Below are 15585 nucleotides of genomic sequence, written 5' to 3'. Positions count from 1 at the left end.
TCCCACCTTGTGAAAGGAAAAGGCCTGAGAACAGTCTGCTTCTAGAAATAAGTAACAAACACAAGGTACTGCAAATGTGATTCAAGGAGTTGGGGTTCATCCTAGGTGGATACCAAATTTGACAGTGTTGTCTGCCTGGTCCTGGCTTTAGAGTCATGGATACAATATGAGTAAAGAGGTCATGGAATCTTCCCCACAGTTTCAGAGAGCCCCTGAGGCCAGGCATGTGGCGGGGTGTCCCTGCATGGAAGCCCTGAGAGGCCATTGTGTTTAGCTGTGAAAGTAAAGTCTGGGCAGCACTGGAGACATCAGGATGTTGCTGATGCCAGGGAGTCATGAGCTATCTACCAAAGGGAGTAACACACAGGCAGTGGCACCAGCCCAAAGGAGAGAAGCCTGTTACAGGCAGCAAAGCGGGAAGAGCAGAGCCCTCTGAGCCCTCTGACCTCAGACGCGGAGTTACAGGGTTTGAGGTTTGCCCTGCTGGGTTTCAGTCTTGCTTTTTTGGTTCAGTATTTTACTCACTATACCCCCTTTCTTTTCTTCTGGAATGGCAATGGATATTCTGTAACATTCGATTTTGGAAGTACGTAATTTGCTTTTTGATTTTACAGGATATTACAGTTAAGAGATTGCAGCTGATCTCAGAAGAGACCCTGGACTTTGGAATTTTAAACAGTGTTGAGGCCGAAAGACTGGGGATTTAGGAGATGAACTCAATGCATTTTGTATTACAATATGGCCACAACTGTATGGAAGCTAGGGAGGACAATGCCATGGTTAGAATGGAAGGGATCGAGTCTCTGGCATTTGAATATTTGGTTTCCCGTTTATGCTTCCTGAGGACACTTAGGAAGTGTGGCCTTGCTGGCAGAACTATGGCTGAGGGTGGACTTGGAGAGTTTGAAGACTCAAGCCATTTCAAGTTCACGCTGTTTCCCGCTTGCAGCTTGAGATGTGAGCTCTCAGCTGCCCTTGAGGCGATACCTGGTACCTGCTACCATGCTTGTCCACCACAATGCTGATAGCCTCATCCTTCTGGAACTAGAAGCCCTAAGTTAGTTTCCTCGGCCACAGTGCTTTATCATAGCAATAGAAAAGTAACTCATACACCCATTGTTCAATTCCAGTGACTTTGTGTCTGATTTATATTAAAAACCAACATCTTGGCAATGGCTTAGGTCTGGGATCTGTGGGTTATATGCTGAGTCCACTCCTAGTTCCTTTACACCCAAGTCACAGGGTTGCTCCTATTTCAAGGCCTTGGCACAAGCCACTGTTCTTGGTTCCTCCATTTTCCTTTCAAATGTTACTTTGTTACTGAGACCCTTGCTAGCTATCCAGTCCAAATGTGTAACTCCATCTGCTGCTTCTCTTTCTATTCATTGTACTTAATTGGTCCTTCTAATCTTAAAAAATGATTTGATATGTCATCTGTTATGGTGATATTTTATTTGTACTGAAGTGTGATTTTATTTGTATGTTAATAAATAAAGTAGCCTGGGGGTCAGAGCTAATAGCAAGCCATAGCAGAAGCCGGGTGGTGGTGGTGCACGCCTTTAATCCAGATCACATGACAGGCAGATCTCTGTTCAAGGATACAGCCAGCATGGAGACATAGGCCTTTAATCTCAATACCAACCATAGAGACCAGGAGGTCTGTATAGACAGGCAGTGACAAGGAGGTCATGTGGTTGGGTTTACAACCAATGAGAAGGCAGAACAGAAAGTCGATAAAAAGACAGATTACAGGAAGTGGGTCTCTTTCGGAGAGGAAGGATGACAGCAGCAGCAAAGGGTAAGAAAGGTTTTTAGTATCAGCTCTCTACTACTGCTCTGACCTCTTGGGCTTTTAACTCTGCATTTGGCTCTGTGTTACTTTTTTTTTCTTTCTTTCTTTCTTTCTTTCTTTCTTTCTTTCTTTCTTTCTTTCTTTCTTTCTTTCTTTTTTTCTTTTTGTTTTTGTTGTTTTTTTGTTTTTTGTTTTTTGTTTTTTTTGAGACAGGGTTTCTCTGTGTAGCTTTGCGCCTTTCCTGGATCTTGCTCTGTAGACCAGGCTGGCCTTGAACTCACAGAGATCCACCTGGCTCTGCCTCCCGAGTGCTGGAATTAAAGGCATGCACCATCACTGCCCGGCCTGTGTTTCTTATTTAATAAGACTATTTGTCTACATTCTGTCTTATTACTAGTTAGTCTACTATCATCAGCAGGAATAGTTAGTCTTTTAGTTCTCTGCTATGTACTGCATGCCTAGAACAACATGCAGCTCATTAAAATATGCACTCAATAGACATTAGTTGAGTGAATAAACCCTGCATACAACAAATATCTTATTACATCTGAGACTATTTCCGAATCCATAGAAAAGCCAAAGTAGAGAATTATCAGGCTTATTATATAAAATAAGGAGATAAAACTACCACTCCCCTAAACCAGTATACTTCCTACCTTCACTCTAAATACTTACCCTTACTCCCTCAGACAAGAACAGCTCTCACCCCTCATCAAAGAAGTTCCCTTTTTCAGCAGATAGAGATCATTACAGAAATCCACAGCCAGTCAAATTGCCAGGAACAAGTGACCAGCAGATGCCCAGTCCCAGCTGATACATATGCAACACAATCCCTCACCTAAGGGTCGGTAACCATTTGTAGAAGAGGCAGTACAAAGATACAGGACACTGGAGAGTCTACTGTGAGAGAGCATCTTCTGTATGTGAGGGACACTGCATCCTTGAAACCTCAGCAATGTGGTCACCTAAACAAGACAAGGACAACACAGGTGGACATGGAGAACACTGAGATGGGACATCTCATAAGGTCTTTCTCACTATAGGCCATCAGTGGCTGCTGAGAGAGGGAGAATCAGTCTTCTCCAGGGATGAGCTCCCTAAAAGACTATCTATTCACAAGCAGCCCAAAACAATTATGTATATGAGCTGCATCAAATGGACTCAACAAACTGTACTTACATATACATATGTGTGTATAACATTTATTGAATAAGAGAGAGAATCTGAGAGGAAGTGGGAAGGACACGGTGGGGGAGTTGGGATTAGGAGGGGGTGGAAATTATATAAATATGGCACTTATGTATAAAATTCTGAATGGTTTTTAATGGCCTGAATAAAAAAAAAAATGAGAGAATAAAACACAAGCTGAAACTTCATTACCACCTGGGTCTTTGCATAAGGTCAAGCCTTTCAAGGTGACTTCCTTTCAAAATAACCATCTTTAGAGGAAGACAAGGGTGTTAGAGGGATGAAAGTTTGCTTCAGAAGAATAAAGGGAAGGAAGATGCTAAGAATCTGTCAGAAAAGAAAGACAAACTCCAAACAGACAAAGGTATATGGAAATGCTGGGATAACAGTTCTGTAGCCCATTGAAAGGATCAATGTCAAGAAATCCCTGAAGATGGCCAAGGACAGGGATAGCTGAACAGGGTGGAAGCAAGGTCACCATGTGGAGGACCCTTCAGTGGCTCCCCACCCCTTGCTCTACAAACTGGAACTGAGACTTTCTTTATACAGGAGAAAACCCAGGCAACCTGAGGCCAGCAGCCCAGGTAATGGTGAGTCAGTACAACAAAGGTGTCTCACTCCCGGGCCAGTGAGATTTCTGCACCAGACACACATCCACCTGCCTCCTCGGGAAAAATCAGGGGGCTTCCATTCCCCTGCTGCATTTGTGCCAGGACCCAAACCATGCCAGAAATGACTCCAAAGGAAATTCCTCAGCTGGGAGTCCAACAGAGAGACAGAATGGGACTTGGAAAAGAACTAAATTCTTCCCGGGGTACTGTAGCCAGTAGGAATGGAGCCCAAAAACCACTGGTGTTTTCTGTTGAAATTCTTTTAAAATAGGCATCTTTGAAGAACGAAGTGTGGTCACCATGCTTCTGGAAAAGTGAAGTCACTGCTGTGAAATAAATAGAAAGACAAGAAAAGAAATCACTGTGGACGTGTGAAAATAAGCCAGTTCTTAACCTGGGCTGGGAAATCAACCCCTGTGGCTTGCTTTTTTCTTAAGCATTGACCAACAGCATTTGACTGAAGTCACAGAGCAGAGAGAGTCTATCAGGGCTCAAAGGAGAGAAGACTAATTAAAGGGTGAAAGGTCATGAGCATTCAGTAAAAAGCATGTGCTGTGTGGCAGGCACGGCCCCAAACAGTACTCTGTCTTATAACATTATCCCCATTTTGATGGAAGGAGGGAAGAGACTCAAAGCATTCAGATAACTTACTTAAGGTATGGGCTGTTAAGATGCAGGGTTAAGCCTCAAGTGATTCCCAGCCCCACGCCCCATGACCTTCTTTGAACCCTTGACGCACTGTGCTGGTCAGGCTCTTAATTTGTCTAGGCTCCAAGTCCTCATCTGTAAGATACACGTCCTGTATCTTTACTTGACAGGTGCGTTAATTTTCCTCCTGTTAAGTTTCTTGGTTCTTAGGACTCAGGGGACTTCTCCAGAAGGCCACTGCCCTATCCTCGTGGATTTTGGGACACAATCAAGACAGTACTTCTTGCTGACCCTGCACTAAGCATTCCAGACCCTGGAGCTGTGTGTGGTGATTGTAGGTCTCCTCTTGGTGTGAACATCAAAATCAGTGTGCAGGCACTCCAGTGAGAGAAGGGCCAGGCTTCTGGAATGTTCCCTGAGGAGTATATTTATAACACAGAGTGCATCTAACAAGTTCATCATGTGGCATGTGGCATGCGGAACCATCCTAGAGAATTCTGCAGAGACAACGAGCCCACAAGCAAGCCTGAAATTCCCTCTTTGTCACAAGTATAGGGGACAACAGGGGAGACAAGTGAGAGCAGAATACGAAAACCCGAAGCATCTCCCTGGTACGGCAGGAAGTGTCCTGGGAAAGCTGCAGACTCAATCTGTAGGTAAGGGTTGCAATCTGTTGTGTAGTAGTTTTGTCCTGATTTAAACATTTTCTCTAGGGGTTGAGGCCCCTTAAAACTCAGGAACTAAATGAAACTTACAAGCTTGGAAAAGTAGACAAAACTCTCAAATCTCAGGAAAATTCTAAATCTCCCAAGATGTACAAGGCCCCTCACCAAGTTAAGCAGTCATAATTGCCAGGGAGGGTCCCACCTGCCCAATGGCCTCTAGGTGGTGCAGGGAGCTCCAAGGTCACCACTTTTGTGGGTCCTCACCTGCACTTGAGTGAGGACCCACTCTCTGTGTCGCAGCTAACTTCGAGTTCCTCATACTTCTGCAAGTAACCCTGATAAATTTAACACTCCACTCAGCTAGTCTTGGCTGGACTTCTTTCTTTATTTGGGGTGAGTAGATGTTGGTCTGTGTGTCTCTCTAGGAAGAGACACAGCAGACTCCTTGCCCTGCATCTCCTTACATGTTTAGGGACAAGAGTCTTCTACACTCTGATCACATTTTGTCATCTGGGTAATAAAGTGACTGAGTCTCTAATGGGTCTCCCAACACTCGTATTCATGGTTTTGCAAATATTTACTTTCCTAAATGTAGAAGGCATGTAGGACCCTGTGCTCACACAGAAACACCAGGGGGAACAAGAATGTTAAACACACAGGATTGTCTCTTCCAAAAGAGGGATGTATAACCTATTGTCCACCCAGAAGGCTGGGAAAGGATGGAGTTAATAGCCTGGTGGCCTTTGCTCTATCTGTCTGGCTGAGACCACACTGGATCCTCCCCCACATCCTTACTTTAAAGCTATTTGATCTGTTAGATCTCAGTTGATCTACAGACCCTATCTTTATGGAAGACGTCCCATGTGCTTTACAAAGAGTTTCAATATGGTCGTGTCTTAAGCTTTGTTGTGCACACAGGATTCAGTTAATTATCACCAGGAAACTTTTTTTCCAAATTGTTCTGTGCTTAAATATGCCTAAAATAAATGACTAGGGTCAGACTCTAGAAATTTGAACCAACACCAGCTACTGAATTGTGTTGAACCAAACTGCCTTCTTGCCTCTCAGGGATTGCTACTGTGTTTTCAGACACACACACACACACACACACACACACACACACACACACACACACACATCTAAATAGCCTTAGAGTTATAAAGAGGGTCTATGAGAGCCAAAACAGAGGGGGCAACAAGCATTCTCAGCAGAAACACCGCGTTTATCATCACATTAACAAAATGGAAAGGAAGTAATGGATACCGGAAACTAGAGACTATTGGATTTCACCTGGCAGAGAGAAAAGAGGAGCAAATGGAACAATGTTGAGAAGTCCCCACTGCCCAGTGCAGAGGCTGGTTCCATGGCAGCATCACCACTGCCCAGTGCAGAGGCTGGTTCCATGGCAGCATCCCCAGTGATCTGTGCAGAGGCTGGTTCCATGGTAGCATCCCCACTGTCCAGTGCAGATCTGGTTCTATGGCAGCATCCCCACTACCCTATGCTATGGTGGTATTGTGTTCCCTGAAATATTGTGCATGCTAATAAACTTATCTGGGGTCAGAGGACAGGACGGCCACAATATTAAACATAGAGCATAGGCAGTGGCAGCACATGCCTTTAATCCTAGCATTCCAGAGGCAGAAATCCCTCTAGATCTCTGAGTTCCAGGCCACATTAGAAACAGACAAGTATGGTGACACACGCCTTTAATCCCAAGAAGTGAGCCTTTAATCCCAGGGAGTGATGGCAGAAAGTAGATATATAAAATGTGAAGACCAGAAACTAGAAGCATTTGGCTGGTTAAGCTTTTAGACTTCGAGCAGCACAGTTTAGCTGAGATTCATTTGGATGAGGACTCAGAAGCTTGCAGTCTGAGGAAACAAGACCAGCTGAGGAACTGGCGAGGTGAGGAAGCTGTGGCTTGTTCTGTCTCTGATCTTCCACCATTCACCCCAATACTTGGCTCAGATTTGTTTTTATTAATAAGAACTTTTAAGATTCATGCTACACTGTGCAGAAGCTGTTTCCAATGAGGCCAAGAACAAGAGGAGCACTTAAAGTTATTGCAGGGAAATGGTATACTAGGAAGCTGCAAGCCTCTGTTCCCCCAGAGAAACATTATAAAATGACCAGAAGATGGCTAAAATAACCTTATAGATTAATATATAACCCTGGAGCTCAGTCAAACACATGGAAATCCTAGGAAATGTTTTTTTTTTTTTCTCACCTCAGCTCACCCCTCTCCCAGAGGGAGTGGAAGGACCTTAAGCTCATAGTCTAGACTTTATCTGCAATGTTCTAGTCTGACTTAAAGGACTGGCCTCTGTCTTGCTATGGTCTCAGATGGAGTGCTGCTCTTAAGGCTGAAGAGAGACTATACACCTACAGATACTTAAAACATTACAGATGGAACCAATGAACAGAACAGCCAGACTCAGAGATATTGGAAACTGAAGCGATTCGGCAGCATCTGTGCTTGTGAAGGACTTGAAAGGCCACAAGCCCAGGCAAAGGATGCCCAGAGAAGACTCAGGGAGACCTCAGCTTTGATGTCTCATATACACACTGAGTGAAAAACTTCCGTGGCCCAAAGCTAGTCTGCAAAGACTGGGAGAGCTGACTTTACTACTTTATTTATTCATTCATTCACTTATTTGGATGGATGGATGGATAGATAGATAGATAGATAGATAGATAGATAGATAGATCAGACAGATAATGTACAAGTGTATGAGTGTATGTGCAATCACATGCACATGCCATGGTGCATATGTGGAGGTTAATCCTAGTTTTCTTTCTATGGCTGTGGTAAACATCATGACAAAAAGCAACTTGGGGGTTGAGTTGGCTTACACATCCCAGGACACAGTCCATCACTGAGGAAAGTCAGGACAAGAACTCTAGCAGGAACCTTGGAAGCAGGAACTGAAGCAGAGGCCATGGAGGAATGCTCCTTACTGGTTTGCTCTCCGAGGCTCACTCAGTGTGCTTTCTTACATAACTCAACCATCTGCCCAGGGGTGGCATCACCCACATGGGACTAGGCCCTCCGACATCAGCCATCAATCAAGAAAATGCTCCACAGACTTATCTACAGGCCAATCTGATGGAGACATTTTCCCAGATGAGTTTTTATCTTTCCAGCTAACCCTAACTTGTATCAAATTAATAAAAAGTAACTAACCAGTACAACAAGGTCGGAGGTCAATTTTCAGGAGTCAGCTCTCCCTTACCATATGGGTCCTGGCAATCAGCTCTGGGGGCAGGCACACTTACCCCCTGAGCAATCTTGTCAGCTTGATATGCTCCATTTTAAACAAAGGAAATCACCAAAAGAACTAAAGAAAGGATTCAAGCACACATCTGTACATCACTGTTCACAGCAGTGTTATTCATGGTAACAAAAGATAGCATGATAACAAAAGACAGAAGCAAGGCATTGTCCTTCTGGGAATAAATTGATACACAAAAATGTGGTGTGTACATGGGCATCTGAACTCTCCGCTCTCTCCCTGGATTTTCACCTCCTGTTTCCCTCATCGGCCTGTGCCATCTGCCCAGATCCAGTCTTTTCTCCTTCCTTTGGTGAACAAATGTTTCATACTCTGAACATTTTTACCTCCCATGAATACTGAAAGCTGCTTTCCATCCCTACAGGTCTACAGAACAACTCTCATCCAGTTCACACTCTGCAGAGCAGCTCTCATCCACTTCACATTCTATAGAGAAGCTCTCATCCAGTTGTTCGCATTCTACAGAGCAGCTCTCATCCAGTTCACACTCTACAGAGCAGCTCTCATCCAGTTCACACCCTATAGAACAGCTCTCATCCAGTTCACACCCTACAGAACAGCTCTCATCCAGTTGTTCACACTCTACAGAGCAGCTCTCATCCACTTCACACTCTACAGAGCAGCTCTCATCCAGTTCACACCCTACAGAACAGCTCTCATCCAGTTGTTCACATTCTACAGAGAAACTCTCATCCAGTTCACACCCTACAGAACAGCTCTCATCCAGTTGTTCACATTCTACAGAGAAGCTCTCATCCAGTTGTTCACATTCTACAGAGAAGCTCTCATCCACTTCACACTCTGCAGAGCAGCTCTCATCCACTTCACACGCTACAGAGCAGCTCTCATCCAGTTCACACTCTACAGAGCAGCTCTCATCCAGTTGTTCACATTCTACAGAGCAGCTCTCATCCAGTTGTTCACACTCTACAGAGCAGCTCTCATCCACTTCACACTCTATAGAGCAGCTCTCATCCAGTTCACACCCTACAGAGCAGCTCTCATCCACTTCACACTCTACAGAGCAGCTCTCATCCAGTTGTTCACATTCTACAGAGCAGCTCTCATCCAGTTCACACTCTACAGAGAAGCTCTCATCCAGTTGTTCACATTCTACAGAGCAGCTCTCATCCAGTTGTTCACATTCTACAGAGCAGCTCTCATCCAGTTCACACTCTACAGAGCAGCTCTCATCCAGTTCACAAGCAGGTATCCTATGGCTACACACAACACATTGTTTCAAGCCTTGTTTTCGTAAACCTGCGAAGAGTTCAACAATAAATGACCAGCTCTGGTCTTTACTTTGTTTCCCAGACACATGCTTCTTGAGTCACCATATCTTTTCTGCTTCCTTCTTTCTGTCCTCTCTATTGGCTTCCTGCTTCTGCAGAGTCCCCTCTCAGGTGGATGCTCTGCAGGGTCCCCTCTCGAGTGGGTGTTCTTCTCAGTCCCCTCTCAAGCGAGTGCTCTGCAGGGTCCCCTCTCGAGTTCCTTCTGCTTTCCCCTCTCTCGTTTGTCTGTGTCTCCTGGATGACCTCATCTCTTCTAATCCCTTTATTTCCTTTGTGAAATCTGTGTCTTGAGGCCGGCACACCCCTGGGCTCGGACACTGGTGTTTCTCTTGTCATCTCCATTTGACAGTACCACAGACACTTTAGGGTCAACATATCCAAATGGGTTACAAATTCAGTTTCTTTTCTGGAAGTTTGTGACATTTATCATCCTAGCCATTTTAAGTTGTACAATTTAGTGACATTAAGTACATTGACATTACCGTGTAATCCTCATCACTATCTATTCCTAGAACTTTGTAATTCTTCCAAACTGAAACTCTGTTCCGATTAACTGCTCCTTGCTGTAGCCCTTTTTCAGACTTGACACACAGCATTCCCAGGGGAGAGCCTAGTGCCCTCTTGGTTCCAATGCACAGAGGCAGCAGCTGATCTAAGGATGAAGGGGAATGTATTTGGAAAGTGTGGGAGGGGGTGTTCATCAAATTAAGCACACACACAGTGCTGGGCATGTGAATAAAAGAAATATCAAATCATGTTGGGAGGCCACCATTGGAATGGATATGCTCCATTTTTAGGGCTTTTTTTTTTTTAAATCACTTTGAATGTCACTGGATTTCCAATTACTGTCTGTCCATGTATCCTGTGGTTGAAAGATACAGACCTCTGTAATACTCTTAAAGCTATATTCCACAAGGGACCAATTACCTCTGAAAAAGGAAGTCAGAATGTTGGCTGGGCCCAATTCACAAAGAAGCATGACATGACCCGAAATTCAAAAGAATCAAAACCTAGAACTTTTACCGCACGAAAGTCAGAGAAAGAACACAAGCGTTGTCTGAAGATCTCTTCAGCATGCCACAACCTGAAGTGAATTAACTCCTCACAAAGTGAAAGTCAGCCAGAGATCAGAGCTGAAGGAAAGGCTCTGGTCACCATTACTCCAAATGATGCTAAGGTGTCTGACCACCAGCCTTTCCAGTGGTCCTGTGGAACTGTGTGCCTTAACATTAAATGCCGGTAACCAGCAAATGTGTCCACTTCTTGTCTTTCAGCTGGTGGCACTATTTGGGTATGTTGTAGAAACAACAAGAAGTGGAAATCTAGCTAGCAGTGATTCTCAACCTGTCAGTTGCAGCCCTTTGTGGGGTGGAGGGACCCTTTGGGGGGGAGGTCACATATCAGATTTTCTACATATCAGATATTTACATTTTGATTCATAACAGTAGCAAAATTACAGTTAGGAAGCAGCAACAAAAAATAATTTTATGGCTGGAGGTCATCACAACATGAGGAACTGTATTAAAGGGTCTCTGCATTAGGAAGATTGAGAACCACTGAACTAGAACATGCTTAGTGATGATGGTCCTTAGGGAGTCCTGACTGTGCTATTCTTCCCAATTGCATGGGGCTGAGTGACCATGGACTCAGTCCTCTGAAACTGTAAAGAAAAACCAATAGTTCCTTCCTTATGGTTTTCTCTGAGGTAGTCTAACCATGGTGCCAAGAAAGTAACTAAGAGAGGAGCAAGGGACAAACTGAGATCACGTGACCAAACCTGACCATGTGATGTGAGATTGCTAAGATTTGGGATTCTTGTTTGAAGAGTTTACAGAAGCAAATTGGAAATGGTTTCAAATTCTGCTGAGCAGAACTTAGTAGCTGATTCTGGTCAGCGTCCAGAAGACCAAAGTGCCACCAGGAAGTGGGCAGTGGAGGCCACATATAGTTTCAGATAGAAGGAGGACCCTGCTGACATTTTTACTCAAGGCCATTCATGTTACTTTTGGAGTTTAAAAAAGGGTGGTCTGCTGTGGTAGTTTGCATGTCATTGGCCCCCCATAATCTCATAAGAAGTGGCACTATTAGGAGGTGTGGCTTTGTTGGAGTGGGTACAGCCTTGTGGGAGGAAGTGTGTCACTGTCAGAGGGCCGGCTTTGAGGTTTCCTGTGCTCAGGATACCATCTAGTGTCTCAGTCAACAAGATGCCTGCAAGATGTAGGACTCTCAGCTATTCCTCCAGCAACATGTCTGCCTGCATGCCACTGTGTTCCCTATCATGATGATAATGGACTGAACCTCTGAAAATGTAAATGAGACCCCCTCAATTAAATATTTTCCTTATAAGAGTTGTCATGGTCATAGTATCTTTTCACAGCAATAAAACTCCTAAGACATCTACATTCTCAATGTTAGACAAAAATACAAATTTTCATTACAGTATGGATACACAGGAGCCTTTAAGGTCCAGGGGTAGAATACTATGATTTGAATATAGACTGTTCTCCACAGGCTCACATGTGAAATACCTGGTCTCTATCCACTGAACCATTTAGGAAAGTTCTGGAAATTTTCAGGAGTAGGTCCTAGCTGGAGTTCGTAGGTCACTGAGAGTAGGCTCTTAGAAGGGCCCTTCCTTCTCACATTCTGTCTTTATCCACTGTGAGGAAGTTCCTTCTACTACCACATGTTCCTGGCACCATGATGTTCTGTCCAAGCACATGGAGCCTAATACCAGTGAGAGCCCTCAAAGTCGTGAGGCAAAATAACCCTTTCCTCCCTGACATTGGATTCTTGGGAATTTTGGTCACAGTTCCAGGAAGTAACTGATATGGAGACTGAGCAAATAAACACCAGATCAGGCTGCTAATTTAACAACAGCTCCTTCTATTGTCTTTCCCCCTACCCTCCTGTACTGGTTTATTTGCTTGTTTGTTTTTGTTTTGTCAAGTTGACATACACTAGAGTTATCTGGGAAGAGGAACCTCATTTGAAAAAATTCCTCCATCAGACTCCCTCCAGACAAGACTGTGGGGCATTTTCTTGATTAACAATTACGTGGCAGGGCCTAAGCCACTGAGGGCAGCGTCAACCCTGGGCATGTGGTCCTGGGTTCTATAAGACAGGAGGCTGAGCAAGCCAATAAGCAGCATTCCTCCATGGGCGTAGCGCCAGCTCTGGCCTCCAGGATCCTTCTCTGCTTGAGTTCCTGGCCTGAATTCCCCTGGTGATCCTCTGGAATTGTAAGACACAGCAAATACTTTCCTCTCCAAGATGATTTTATCCATGGTGTTTATCATATGGTGGTTATAGAAGGTAAATTAAAACACTTTCTTTGCTCTGCCCTTCCTAAGCCCTGCTTCCTTGGGTCATATTCCTTCATAAAGAGCCAACACATAAGCCCCTGCCTCACACTCAGAGCTCTGGGGATCCAGACAGAAGTACAGGCACAAGAGACCAGGAATAGGGTGTGAGGTGGGCATGCAGGCTGTGGCCGGAAAGAGCATGTCAAAGGAAGTCTCAGTGAGGATGAAACTCAAAAGGACTTGAGGGTGGTCAGAAAGTGAGCCAGAGCCTTGCAAAAGACCATTCCTGACAGCTGGAACAGGGCAGACAGGCCCGAGGGCAGAGCATGCCCAGCGTGTATGAGGAATGGTACACATGCCAGTGCAGCTGTGGAAGCGGGGGTGGGGGGGGTGATAAAAGCTGCCTAAGATAATGAGAGTCACATCATTTCCGCCTTTTACAGAATGGGCAAAGGTGCAGAGAGATGACAGCCCTGACTCAGGTTAAAAAGATCCCCTAGCTTCAGTGCTGAGAAAAGACCCAGGTGAGGAGAAGAAAGGAGCCTCCCTGCGCCCATTCCACTTGTGAACTGGTGACCGCAGAACACAAATCCTTCAGAGGAGGCTCACAAAGAAAAAGACTTCATCACTAGGCAGAGCTAGCCAAAGAGGGCATGAGCTGCTTTGACTAATGATGATCCCTGCCATCTGGGGTATTCAGAAACAGGCTGGGTAACCTGGCACTGGGCCATGCCCTCAAGGAGCCAGGTTTCATGTGGTTGAGTTCAGGTTGGGAGGAGGAAAGACCTCAAGATGTTTTTAACACCAAGACAGGGAGGGCACCTAAGCCAGAGAGAAAATGAGCAGCTTCAAGTCCCAGAGGGAATCAGTCCAGAATTAAAACAGCCCACAGCTTTCCCATAGCATGCAGTGTGTGGAGAGCTCAGCATTGCTTGTCTGATTCCATGCTACTACCTGAAACAAACAAACTCTATCCTCCACATGCTTTGGTTTAATCTTTTATTTGGGGCAGATGAGTACAAGATCTAGGAAAACAAGTGGTGTTATGAGAAGAGGAATGAACAAATTGTCATAAGCACACACTACAGAAGCAAAGGTCTGGCTGTAGATGGCCATGCTCATTGTTTACTTAGTCATTCAACAGAGTTTTACTGAGCTCCTGTTACATGCTCAATAGAGGTAAACGCGATGCATTGAGTCTGTGCTATTTGGAACCTATATTCTAACAGGATGTACATCCAAGAATGAGAGATTACAACAGATCTGATGGGTATTCTAGCAAAAAAGAAAGACTCGGTCATGGAGATCCAGGGGCGGGATAACGTCACTGTAGCAACAGATCGCCATGGTGGGAAGGGTAAAGGAGGATTACATTCCAAGAACACAGAGTGAAAAGCAAGGCAGCCGAGGAGGGAAGTAGAGCCTGAGTTGTGGAGAAGTCAGGGAGGTTCATCAGAGGAGATAAAGCAAGCCAGGTATAGTTTATCAACTGGACACAAATGAAGCCGCCGCTTGCTTAGAGACATTGTACCAAGCAGTAGAAGCAGGGCACCGGGAGATTTGCTCTAACTGGGGTGTTCAGATGCACTGCTATTTCTTTTGAAGCTCCCTGGGGTTCCTTCAGGCTTGAGAACCCCTGAAGTGACCAGAGGCCTCTGACAGACTGAGCCTGGCCCAAGGTGTCTACTACTGTAGCCAACACCCAGATAAGAACCTGCTAGAGAGTAGGTGCCCAGGATATGTGGCTGACCAAAGAAATTAATACTGTGAAGGAAGAAGTCACAGCTGGTTTCTACTGTCCGAGCGAGGGCTTGCCCTTGTGCTGACCTACCACATCTCTCCTGACTATGGACAGGATTGGCCCAGAGCAGTAACTGGGTAGTCTCAGTAAGAGAGAAAACAAGATACCGAGGGGAGGGGGGGGGACTAATGGCCCAGTAGAGATCAAGGGCCATGTGGGGAATCTGCAAGGCGCACTAATGGTGTCCTGAAGGTCTTTATGTACCCCGTCTAATGTAAGCAGCCCTCCTGTCTCCCCCACTGCAGACATTGTGACTTTCTATAAACAAGAAATGACAGGACAGGAAGTAGGGTACTAAGAGAGACAATGAACAAGGTCCTCTCTGCCGCTCAGGGTGGGCAGCATGCCATTTCCAGCTTTTCTCCTCTCCCACCAGCCTTACTCTACCCTCTAATATCAGAGGGCGTCTAATCCTGTGACTGCAAGTCATATTGCATGCCTTTTTGAAGAGATGTGAAATCCCAGGCACACTCTACCAACTAGTTATTTTGTAGCTTTAATTTGCCCTTTCTTGCTAAGATGCCCTATCCCTGTGGTCCAGAGAGTCTCCTTGGCAAAACAAAACAAAACAAAACAAAACAAAACAAGCCATAGTTGAAAAGCCAGTCAACTATTATTTCAGCAAAACCATAGATAACCAGGCTGTTTCCCTGTTCTGGTCCTCAGCACTGCCGAACGGCTGAGGATCTGAACCCTGAAACCCCTCCACTATAAAAGAGAGTAACTCTATCTATGTGTGGTTTTCTTCCAAACTTCTCTAAATTCTGTGCTGGCTCACAAACACTGAGTGGGAGGCCTCACTGTGACTCTACCCCAGCAACAGACAGACTGCGGGATCCACCTGAAGGACAAGGTGCTAGGAGCTTCAAGTCTGGGGAACATAGCAAAGTACAGTGGAACAGGCAACCAAGTGCCCCCCCCACCTCTCTACTTCAGGGGAAACTACTGTGTGTACATGAGGCAAAGCTGTGGATCAGGCTCATATTG

Source organism: Onychomys torridus, chromosome 12, assembly GCF_903995425.1.
Source record: "Onychomys torridus chromosome 12, mOncTor1.1, whole genome shotgun sequence".
Classification (NCBI taxonomy): domain Eukaryota; kingdom Metazoa; phylum Chordata; class Mammalia; order Rodentia; family Cricetidae; genus Onychomys; species Onychomys torridus.
The sequence above is the reverse complement of the archived record's forward strand: the minus strand, read 5'-3'. Positions refer to the sequence as shown.